Raw genomic sequence first — 5,103 nt, 5'->3', positions numbered from 1 at the left:
TGTTTAGGATAACCCAATTTAAGAAAGCTGTGTTACAAGATCAGATTCTATTTTTAGGCTGGATTTTTCTAGACAGATGTTAAAAACCCATAAAGAGGATTTTAAAAGTGTTATTACCGGTAAGTTATTGCACCCTTAATGTGGTCCGTACTGTGGGAATAGAAGCTTCAGGAAAACATCTTTTCTCTCTGTCTCTTTCTCTCTTTAAACTTTATTTATAGCCTTGCAAAAGACTAGCATTCACATAACCCGCCTTTGCAGGCATGCCAGAAGATTAATGATATTGCAGTATTCTTGAGAACAAAAATGTGTCTACCACTGTGTTGAATAATCTCTCCTTTCACACATTAAAAGTGAGATGAGGCCTACTTTAGAAAGCAAGGACAATGTGTCACAAAGAGTTACTTGGCTTAAAGACATACCCGTATTGCTATCCTGAATCACAAATTGTTTTCATGCATGTTATCTTGAGAATAAGAAAGCTTTTATCACCATCACGTTTCAAAAATTTACATAGAGCTTCAAAATTTGACTTATTCCAGCATTTTTTTACAATCTGTTGCTGTTAAGAATCGAGAATTCAGAAAGTTGTACACTCTGATCTCTTTTATCTCCACTCTACTTAAATTGCTTAACAAGACTTAAAGCTATTTAAAGACTTAAATATTATAGGTCTAGCCATCTATGTTAAAGCTATCTTTGCCTAGTTAATATAGTAATAATAATAATAACTCATATACCATGTTAAATGTTCAACATGTATTGTCTCATTGAATCCTCTTAAAAATCCTAAGAGATAGTCACTACTATTCTCCTCTAATGAAGGAAAGAATTTATGTTTAAAGAGATACATGACTACCCCTAAGTCATCCCTCTAACAGGTGACCAAACCATATCTCAAACTTTCATATGGGGGGGACTTCAATGTCATATTCTTAACCACTATGATATACTGCCTCTTGGGCTATATTCATTTAATACAGACTTTTAGTCAAACAAGTGATACTTACAGATTGTTTATAACTTCCAGGAATTTCATCACCAATATTTAGATGTGTGCTATATGTCCGTCATTGCTGTTGGCTTTTGGAATTATAAAAGTGAGTAAAACATATAAGAACATACAATTGGGTAATGACAGTATATGCAATAAATGGTGTTGGGTAAATATGACAGATACATGCAAAAAATGAAATTAGATCATCTTCATATATCATATACAAAAATAAACTCAAAATGAATTAAAGACTTAAATGTAAGACTTGAAATCATGAAACTCCCAGAAGAAAACATAAGCAGTAAAATCTCTGACATTTCTCTTAGCAATATATTTTTTTCTGACATTGCTCCTCAGGCAAGGGAAACAAAAGAAAAAATAAACAAATGGGACTACATCAAACTAAAAAGTTTTTGCACAGCAAAAGAAACCATTGATAAAGCAAAAAAGACAATCTACTGAATGAGAGAACATATTTGCCAATGATATAACTGATAAAGGGTTAATATCCAAAGTTTATACAGAACTCATACAGCACAACATAAACACAGGCACACACACAAACAGTTCAATTTAAAAATGGGAAGCCCTGGCTGGTGTGGCTCAGTTGGTTGGAGCATTATCTAGTACACCAAACGGTTGTGGGTTTGATTCTCAGTCAGGGCACACACTTAGGCTGCAGGTTTGATCCCCTCTCTGGGCACATACAATACTCAGTCCAGGTGCACAAATGAGATCTATGTTTCTCACATCAGTGTCTCTCTCTTTCTCTCTCACTTTCTCTCTCTCTCTCTCACTCTCTCATTCTCTCTTCCCTCCCTTTCTCTTTCCCTAAAAGCAATAAAAAATGACCTCTGGTAAGGATTTAAAAAATGAGCAAAAGACATGAATAGACACTTCTCTGAAGAAGACATACAGATGGCCATTAGATATATGAAAAGATGCTCAATGTCACTAATCATCGGATAAATGCAAACTTAAACCACAATGAGATATCACCTCGTACCTGTCAGAATGGCTATCATCAATAAATTAACAAACAGGTGATGGCGAGGATGTGGAGAAAGGAAACCCTCATGCACAGTTGGTGAGAACACAGATTGGTGCAGCTACTATGAAAAACAGTATGAAGATTCCTCAAAAAAATAAGAAAATAAAAATGGAACTGCCTTATGTTCCTATAATTCTACTTCTAGGTATATATGCAAAGAAACACAAAAAATAATAATTCAAAAGAATATATGTACCTCTATGTTCATTGCAGGAGTTGGGGTGCAGGGTGAAAAAGATGAAGGGGTTAAGAAATACAAACTGGTAGTCACGAATCAGGCACAAGGATGTAAAGGACAGCATGGGGAATAAAGTCGATGTTATTGTAATAACTTTGTAAGGTATCATCTGATTACTTGAAATATTGGGGGCCCACTTTATAAGGTATATGATTATCTAACTACTATGCTATATATCTGCTACTTTTAAGAAATAATGTTGAATGTAAACTGTAATTTGAAAATTAATAAGAAATTAGTAAAATACAATTTTTGCTCTCAAAATGTAGAGAGGCCAGAGAGCCAACTTGGGCTTTGTCATTCAGGTTTTTTTAATCCATTTGATATCATATAAAACATTAAAATGTACTCACATCTTACATTAGTATAATTCCTATAACTACATATGAGTTGGGTTACATTTGCTTGAGATTATTTTATATGCATTTTAATAGTTATTAACCTTGGTGTAGTAGATGTACATATTTTCCAGAGTTTCAGACTTGTTCCTAGGTCCTCTACCTATAATGCATAAGAGTACACTAGTCATAATGAGAAATACAGAAAGTATACTAGGAAGCTGATACAATATGGTAAGTAAATAATATAAATAAGTGCAAAGTATTATGGGGGCCATATCACTTCACATAGCAAAGGGAATTTGAGGAAAATCTTGGGGTATCAGTAACATCTCACCATGTAACAGAATCCTAAATTACACAGTTATTGAGCTACAAAAATGTGTGCTATGTCCAAGATATATCAAGTAATATCATGTGACTTAAGAAACATATTTGAGAAGCATGAGATAAGATAGGGATGGATGGGAGATTTACAGTTCAATGTCTTTTCATTGTATATGGTTCCCCTTATCTGAAGGAAATTTTAATATATATTATACTAAAATTTCTGTTTCTTCATTGTACTGAACACAGCAGCTTGTTTTTTTCTAAACACAATTTAAATTATAACTAATATTGTTTTTCAGCCACAACTTTTTGCCAGTTTTCCTAAAGAAACTAACTATATTGTTAGTTCAGAATATTTATTCAGTAAGAATACTTTATATCGTGCTGCGATTCCATCCTGTGTGTCTGTTCTATGAAACAGAAGTTGTTTATTTCTGTCCGCCTTCTCTCCCACCTAAGTGCCTGCTACCACCCCATGGAAGATTCAGTGGACATGGACATGAGCCCTCTGAGGCCCCAGAACTATCTTTTTGGTTGTGAATGCAGAACCAATATGGATTATCACTTTAAGGTGGATAATGATGAAAATGAACACCAATTATCCTTATGAACAATCAGGTTAAGGGCTGGTGCAAAGAATGAATTGCACATTGTTGAAGCAGAAGCAATGGATTGTGAAGGCAGTCCAATTAAAGAAACACTGGCAACTTTGAAAATGTCTGTATAGCCAACGGTTTCCCTTGGTGGCTTTGAAATAATACCACCTGTGGTCTTACAGTTGAAGTGTGGTTCAGGGCTTGGGCATATTAGTGGACAGGACTTAGTAGCTGTGGAGGAAGATGCAGAGTCAGAAGATGAAGAGGAGGAGGATGTGAAACTCCTAAGTATGTCTGGGAAGCATTCTGCCCCTGGAAGTCGTAGCAAGGTTCCACAGAAAAAAGCATGACTTGCTGCTGTTGAAGATGATAAAGACAATAATGAGGATGAGGATGATGAAGGTGATGATGATTATGATGATGATGATGATGATGATTTTGAGGATGAGGAAGTTGAAGAAAAGCTCCAGTAAAGAAATCCATATGAGATACTGTGGCCAAAAATGCACAAAAATCAAACATGAATAGAAAAGATTCAAAACCATCAACACCAAGATCAAAAGATCAAGAATCCTCCAAAAAACAGGAAAATACTCCTAAAACACCAAAAGGACCTAGTTCTCTAGAGGATATTAAAGCAGAAATGCAAGCAAGTACAGAAAAAGGTGGTTACCTCCCAAAATGGAAGCCAAGTTCAGCAATTATGTGAAGAATTGCTTCCGGATGACTGACCAGGAGGCTATTCAAGATTTCCAACAGTGGAGGAAGTCTCTTTAAGAAAATAGTTTGACCAGTTTGTTAAAATTTTCCACCCCGTTTCATTTATATAACAGTTGATATCTGACCATCGTTTTTACAATGCAGAGCAAGAATTTCCCTACCGTGTCTGATAAATGTTGTCTAGGTTCCATTGTCAAGACTGTGTTGTCCAAAATGCCGGTTTAGTTTTTAAAGGTGGAACTCCACCCTTTGCTTGGTTTTAAGTATGTATGGAATGTTATGATAGGACATAACAGTAGTGGTTGTCAGACAAATGGAAATGGTGAGGAGACAAAATACACATGTGAAATAAACTCAGTATTTTAATAAAATTAAAAAGAATTATTTATAAATTATTTGAGATACTATTATACATATGTACATATAAACAGTGTTTATAGCTTGTATTGAATATGATCAGTACAGTAAAAATATTCATTATACAATTCATGCATATATATACCATAAATATAGTAGAGACAAAAAAGAGTATATTTCTATGTATGTATATGTGTGTGCATATATAAATTTCATATATATCATATATTATAATATATGAGGTCTGTACAAAAGATATTCAGTCATGTAATATGAAAGATAGAGACATTTATTAAAGAAGAGGCAAGATACAAGAAACATTGCATATAGGACAATGACACCTCAGTCCCCTTCAAGGTAGGCATCCTGGGACCTCACACAGTTCTCCCAATCTCCATCAGCTGCCTCATTGTATTTTCCTGAATCGCATCAACAGTCTGGAATCTCTTCCCTTCCAAAGGTGATTTTAGTTTTGA

At 34.6% G+C, this 5,103-nt stretch overlaps 1 pseudogene; it reads left to right on the top strand.

The window, feature by feature from the left end:
- The first annotated feature begins 3,429 nt into the window (after window positions 1-3,429).
- On the top strand, window positions 3,430-4,327 carry LOC150008678 (nucleophosmin-like; annotated as a pseudogene).
- Window positions 4,328-5,103: the final 776 nt, after the last annotated feature.

The sequence above is a fragment of the Furipterus horrens genome, unplaced genomic scaffold (genome assembly GCF_987537825.1).
Source record: "Furipterus horrens unplaced genomic scaffold, mFurHor1.1.pri manual_scaffold_5, whole genome shotgun sequence".
NCBI classification, from domain to species: Eukaryota; Metazoa; Chordata; class Mammalia; order Chiroptera; family Furipteridae; genus Furipterus; species Furipterus horrens.
This window is presented reverse-complemented; position numbering and strand designations above follow the sequence as displayed.